At 45.8% G+C, this 7,196-nt stretch overlaps 1 protein-coding gene and 1 pseudogene across 2 annotated transcripts in view; both read right to left on the bottom strand.

Moving 5' to 3' along the window:
- LOC136626045 (anaphase-promoting complex subunit 16-like) overlaps window positions 1-7,196 on the bottom strand; it is a 90,093-nt gene that overhangs the window by 82,565 nt on the left and 332 nt on the right. The gene's annotated exons all lie outside the window — the stretch shown is intronic.
- On the bottom strand, window positions 552-7,196 carry LOC136624974 (nuclear pore complex protein Nup155 pseudogene; annotated as a pseudogene).

A 7,196-nucleotide genomic window follows, 5' to 3' on the forward strand; every position in this document is an offset into this window, starting at 1 on the left:
TCACAATACCTTCATGTAGAAGCTCCTCTTTTCATTTTACCCATGAACTCATAACCTTTTTACTCATTTAAATAAAGAAAATATCAATCTCGTAATTGTTCTATCTTCCTTCATTAAATAACATGAGGTATTGGTTTATATCTTGGCCAAAATACGCAAACATGTCAAGTTCCACCATTGTGTTAACTTATCCAGGTCTTAGGGCTTCTTCACATGGCCGTGTTTGTGCACGTTTTTTCATCACTGAAAACTTATTCTTCATTGTGTGGATCCAAATGAACAATAAATAATATATTGAGGAGATGCCAGTGACTGCTCAGTGTGTTTATATATGCACTGGGTATGGTCTGCCAGTAAAACAAAGTCATGTACTGACAATGCAGTGGCATGAATATATGACCTGGCAGATACTCCAACACCCCAAGTGCACCAAACGTACTAACACCACGCTATGCCAATATAAAATCAAAGTGTATGGACAAAGTAGAATGCAATACAGAGGTGTTCGTTTCCACCGCTTTTGGCCAAGATATGTAAGCTCGCAACCCACGTCAAGGGTCCTCATTACCTTGCGAGTTCCCTATCCTAAAAAAAAACAACAAAAAAAACCAGGCAAACACACGGAAAACAAGCTCCATGCACAGCAGATGTTGCCATAGCCAAATTTCTAGGGGTTGTTTAGTTGTAAACTTTTGGTGGCCTATCATCAGTTTAGGTCATCAATAGTAGAGTGATGTGGATCCATCACACAATACCCTCACCAATTAGCTGTTTACCAGGCCAGGGTGATTGTACACTGAGCTGATTTCTGTAGGAAGCATATAGCTCCTTTCGCATTGTAGCGGCCTTGCTTTGTGGTGCAGTCCAAATTCCCTTTGAAAACTGCCCTGGGAATAGAGCTGTCTTTTTTCTGCAGAAATCAGCTGAGTGCTTGACTACATTAACCTATGTCTGTGAATACACCCTGGCGGATATGCTAGCGATGGCCTATTCTAAAGATAGGCTATCAATCATTTGCAAATGGACAACCCCTTTTAATTATGGCCCTACAAGGCAGCAGTGATAATCTCTAAGACACCATGCTGCCCACAAATACATAATAACACAGGCTGAAGAGAGACAATGTCCATCTAGTTCAGCCTGTTCCCCCCCCCCCCCTGTTGATCCAGAGGAAGGCAAAAAAACCCCAATGAAGCAGAAGCCAATTTAGCCCATTGGAGGAAAAAATTCCTTCCCGACTCCATAATGACAGTCAGAATAATCCCTGGATCAACAGTTTGAAAGTTGGTACAGCAGATCGATGTTATGTATGCAGCAAGACAAGATGCCCAATATTTCTAGCAGTAGAGTAAGAGTTGAAGCATGGAGAATGTCAGCTGAACTGATAAGCCAATGGGGAATGTGGAATGAGTGGTTGTTGAGAAAAGGTAGTAAATTAGATTGATGTTTTCTCAACTTCTACACATTCTCCATCGACTTATCAATTAAGCCCACATTCTCCACGGTCAATATCTTTCCCTTCTGCTCCCAACATGGGGCATCTTCTCCTGCTGTATAGAAAACATCAATGTGCTGAACCACCTTTTGTCACTTTCCACACATTCTACATTCTCCCTCGGCTTGTCATTTAAGTCCATGTTCTATATGCTCAAAATCATTCTCTACTGCTCTAAATGTGGCACATGTTGTCCTGATGCATAAATACCATCATTCTGCTGTACCACCTTATCATGTTAATCCAGAGGAAGGCAAAAAAACCCCAATGAGGCAGAAGCCAATTTAGCCCATTGGGGGGAAAAATTCCTTCCTGACTCCATAATGGCAGTTAGAATAATCCCTGGATCAACATTTTGAAAGTTGGTATAGCAGATCGATGTTATCTATGCAGGAGGACAAGATGCCCAATATTTCTAGCAGTAGAGTAAGATGTGGAGCATGGAGAATGTCAGCTGAACTGATAAGCCGATGTAGAATGTGGAATTAGTGGAAGTGGAGAAAAGGTGGTAAAATAGATTGATGTTTTCCCAACTTCTACACATTCTCCCTTGGCTTATCATTTAAGTCCACAGTCCCCATGATTAAAATCTTTCTCTACTGCTCTAAATGAGGCACATGTTGTCCTGATGCATAAATACCATCATTCTGCTGTACCACCTTATCTTGTTGATCCAGAGGAAGGCAAAAAACCCCCAATGAGGCAGAAGCCAATTTAGCCCATTGGGGGAAAAAATTCCTTCCTGACTCCATAATGGCAGTCAGAAAAATCCCTGGATCAACATTTTGAAAGTTGGTACGGCAGATCGATGTTATCTATGCAGCAAGACAAGATGCCCAATATTTCTAGCAGTAGAGTAAGATGTGGAGCATGGAGAATGTCGGCGGAACTGATAAGCCAATGGGGAATGTGGAATGAGTGGTTGTTGAGAAAAGGTAGTAAATTAGATTGATGTTTTCTCAACTTCTACACAATTTTCCTTTACTTCTCATTTAAGTCCACAGTCCCCATGATTAAAATCTTTCTCTACTGCTCTAAATGAGGCACATGTCCTGATGCATGAATACCATCATTCTGCTGTACCACCGTATCTTGTTAATCCAGAGGAAGGCAAAAAACCCCCAATGAGGCAGAAGCCAATTTAGCCCATTGGGGGGAAAAATTCCTTCCCGACTCCATAATGGCAGTCAGAATAATCCCTGGATCAACATTTTGAAAGTTGGTATAGCAGATCGATGTTATCTATGCAGGAGGACAAGATGCCCAATATTTCAAGCAGTAGAGTAAGATGTGGAGCATGGATCATGGCGGCTGAACTGATAAGCCAATGGGGAATGTGGAATTAGTGGAAGTGGAGAAAAGGTGGTAAAATAGATTGATGTTTTTTCCACTTCTACACAATTTCCCTCGGCTTGTCGTTTAAGTCCACAGTCCCCATGATTAAAATCTTTCTCTACTGCTCTAAATGTGGCACATGTTGTCCTCATGCATGAATACCATCATTCTGCTGTACCACCTTATCTTGTTAATCCAGAGGAAGGCAAAAAACCCCCAATGAGGCAGAAGCCAATTTAGCCCATTGGGGGAAAAAATTCCTTCCTGACTCCATAATGGCAGTCAGAATAATCCCTGGATCAACATTTTGAAAGTTGGTACGGCAGATCGATGTTATCTATGCAGGAGGACAAGATGCCCAATATTTCTAGCAGTAGAGTAAGATGTGGAGCATGGAGAATGTCGGCGGAACTGATAAGCCAATGGGGAATGTGGAATGAGTGGTTGTTGAGAAAAGGTGGTAAAATAGATTGATGTTTTCTCAACTTCTCCATTCCCCTCCCTTCCAATCGCAGGCTTACCTCTTGTTCCTCCCCGCTGATACTGTGCAATGGAAGGGGCGGAGCTAAGCATAGGAGCCCATGCAGCGGCCGATGTTCTTGGACTATCTTTTGGGCCCAATGTAAAAACGCCCGGAGCTATATTGGCTTGGAAATACGCCCGTGTGATCTGATGCATTGGAACACAGGTTGTGTTAAATTGCTGTCTGTCAAGGCTCTGGACGATATTATGGTCATTTCCATATGCGGGGAGCAGCCCATGAATACATTGCGGCAGAAGGAAAGGCTTCTTCACCTCCGTCCAGAAGGGATTTCCAATTCTGAAATCACGTGGGAAACGGCACATTCATCTCCAATATTGTCTTTAACCCAAAGTCTGCCGGCCAATCCAAGGAGCAGACTTGTTGTTCCAGGTACTGAGCCAAAAACTGAAGAGGAAGATACATGGGAGTGCTGGCATAGATCTTGCCCAGTGAGACCAACTTCAGGTTCAGCAGTTGCATCCTGTCGGCAGCATCCATCTCTACGCTGTCCTTCAACTCTGTTTGTATGATTTCCTTCCATATCTGCTGCACCAAGAAAGCATTAGAAAAAGAAGCACATCTAAGGATTGCAAGCTTGCACTCTGAAAGCTGGAATGGGTCTGCAAATTTCTCATACAGAACTGTAAGGTCCATTACCTGTGAATCAAGCTGCGCCGCAGAAGTCTGTGCTGGAGGATGTTGGGAGTATTTCCTGAGTAGCACTTTCTGGATTTCAAGCTGTACTTTAGCGACATCCATTAAGTCTTCCAGCTCATGTATGAGTTCTGAATCTTCAGCACGTCCATACTGGCCATTGGTGGTTCTGGCACACAAGATGGCTCTAGATAAGTATTCAATCCTTCCTTTCAGAGAGATGTTGGGGCTCTCGTAGTCCGCTAGTTTGGCCATCACCCTGGCAGCTTTGATGGGACTTCCCTTCTTCTGGTAGTAACAGAACAATAAATTCATGTAGCGCACTTCGTTGTCCTCATGGTTGGACATGCGCACCAAATGAGACTCCAGAAAAGGTGACTTCAGCTCCAGCAGGACGTCTGTGAGATCAACCTTGATGAGCCAGTTGAATAACACAATATGGAAGAATTCATCTGCAGAGCGCGGAAGCAATTCCAGTATCTGGTGAAAAAGAAGTCCAGAGGGGCCGTGCTTTGTGGTTACTCTTCGGGGAGCAGATTTCCTTTGGTTGACCAGCTCTTGCAGTAAATCAATGATGATTTTGTAGCTGTGCATCTTGGTTTCAAATGCTTGTAAGCCCAACTCATCGCCTTCGGGCTCACCGTTCTTCAGATAGCGCAAACCAAGGCCTTGCGGATCCTTGTTTCCAGCATATGTAAGGCACAGCTGTACTACACCCTCATAAAAACACTGCTGTCTGTACTTGCCACAAACACTAGCCAAGTCAAGAAGGTGACATACTTTCTGGTACTCCTGCAGTGACGCGCGCAGCAATTGTTCTTTATCATACTTGTTGTTGACTTGAAGGGATCGTTGTATAAGTACATAAGCCTTGGACAATATGGCATCTTCACTGCTGTAAAATATCGGGCACATGTGCTGCAGGTAAGAGATCACCTCATCCGTATTTACATTGTGACGGATATGGCAGTCGATCAATGATGCGATGAGAGTCTTGGTCAGCTTCTTCCCCCGGATGACTAGATCTTTAAAGGTCATGTTTTTCAGCTGCTTCTGCAACTCCTTGTGAAGCCCAGACACTACCTGGTGAAAGTGGGGCTCACAGAACTGGTTCCACACCGCTAAGGTTTGGCAGGTCTTCTTCACCAACTGGTGAATTCCTTGAAGGGAGGTCTTCTCCGTTAGCGGGGCCTCAGTGTGACACTCGTCATGTACCTCTTGGTGATGGCAGGTGTTGGTATCACGCTTTAGGAAACTGAAGGCTTTTCCAGAACTGTTCTTCAGCTTCTGCCTTGTGCCGGTGGTCGCCCTGTTGCCACGAGGGATCGTGCTCTCATATTTAGACTTTAGATCTCTGAGGGTGCCCGTTCCAAAATTAAAATTTCTCTCCAGAAATCCTTGTAAGTCTCTGAGGTCTCGTAGAGCTGATTGCAGAAGTTCTCCGGAGATGCCACTATCCATTTTTATGAAGTCACCGTTGTCATTCTTGCATGTTCTTTCGACTATGAGGTCTTTATCCCAGATGAGGTGAATAATGCTGGTAAAATAGATGTAAATCCCATTGTGTCCTCCAGAAAAATGTTGTTGAGTTGAACCCTGGAAGCGTTTATTTGGTATCTGGCTACATGTGGGTAAGGGTGACCCAACAGATATGGTGTTATTTGCCCTGGTGTTATTGGGTGCGGGAAGTGAAGAGTTATTCTTCACCTGCGCTATTCCTCCATATCTGAAAAATACCTCAGTAGCCCAGGTAGACAGCTTCTGATCGGAGGCAGCAGTAGAACACGCAAGGTGTAAACTAGCTGCACAGGCCTGGTCCGGGTGATACACCTTAAAAAGTTGTTCAGTCTTCTGCTCATCTTCATCTTCATAAGCGTCGATGAGAGGATCCTGAAGCTGCTCCACCGGTCTGACCAGAGAGAAGATATGGCTTCCATGTGCGGAGAGCACAACAAACGTCTTGGCTGGAACCATATGTTGTTGGATGGAAGAGTCCTTGACAGACGCAATTACACAGGAATGACCCCGCAGATGTTTTACGGCATGTGTTTCCATTAATTGGTTCTGAAATGGGACGCAGTTATGGTTGATGCACCATAGTTGGTCATAGACGGCGTTTTCAGCAGCTGCCATAAGGAAAACGCCATCGCTATAAAGCACTTGATGGACGTTTGATGGCTTGTCCACGGTGGCAGAGTCTATAAATCCGGGCGGTAGGCGAATATGGACTAAATCCAATCGCCAGGGCTGAGCTGCGGGCCGCTTTGACGGGGCGGATGTAAAGTAAAGGCGGACGCCGGCGCCAGTAATAGCCACCAAGTCACAATTCACAGATTCTGAATCTTCAATGACAGCAATCTGAATGATGGGCCTGAAGAGTGACGGGTCGGCTGTCTTGGCGATCCCTACAGCAGCGGATACGATGGCGTCCTGGAATACTGACGCCTTTTTGGTTATTCCGCTGCCATCTGGACCCAAGTCATAGACCTGTAGTACGCCGCTCTCAGAGCGGGTATACAAGATGTTTCGGCTGTCATCCACAGCGATCTGAACGACGGGGTCATGGCTGCTTAGAAGCCAGGAGGCGAGCAGCACGCCGGCCGCGCTCCGCGTACAGTTAATAATCTGCCACTTGGGGCTAAGCCAGCCGGCTTCAGCCCGGTAGACCACTTCATACAAGCAGCCGGATGTACCAGACAGAAAGATGCGCCCATTGTGTGTGCCGGCGACAGATACGTAGGTATCTTCTGCAGCGGCTGAATACAAGGGCTCTTCTAGCAGCTGGATCTGCCCAGAAGGGTTGTCATGGGGATCTTCAGGCTGCAGACAGCTCACTCCTAATACAACAAGTGTGACCGGAGTGGCAATGATCAGCAGATGGGATGTCTGTGGCTGGACGACACCTTCTTGAGGTCTGACCAGTCCAGCACACACTATTGTGTCCCTGAGGCCACCAAAGCGAGTGACATTCCGGCCGGTGCGGAAGTCCCACAGGAAGAGGTCACTGCTAATGGCCAGCCAAGCCTGGCTGATCTCAGGGAACACTCCCATCATGCAATGCGTGTTCTTCATGGGGTTAAAATAATCTAACATCTCCGGGGGAAGCGGCACTGTGTGCACAGCGCTGACCACCGGGAGTGTGGGGGCGACACCGAGCAGATGAGGGGCCTGCAGAGGGTAATCAGCAGG

This window comes from Eleutherodactylus coqui, chromosome 4 (assembly GCF_035609145.1).
Source record: "Eleutherodactylus coqui strain aEleCoq1 chromosome 4, aEleCoq1.hap1, whole genome shotgun sequence".
Classification (NCBI taxonomy): domain Eukaryota; kingdom Metazoa; phylum Chordata; class Amphibia; order Anura; family Eleutherodactylidae; genus Eleutherodactylus; species Eleutherodactylus coqui.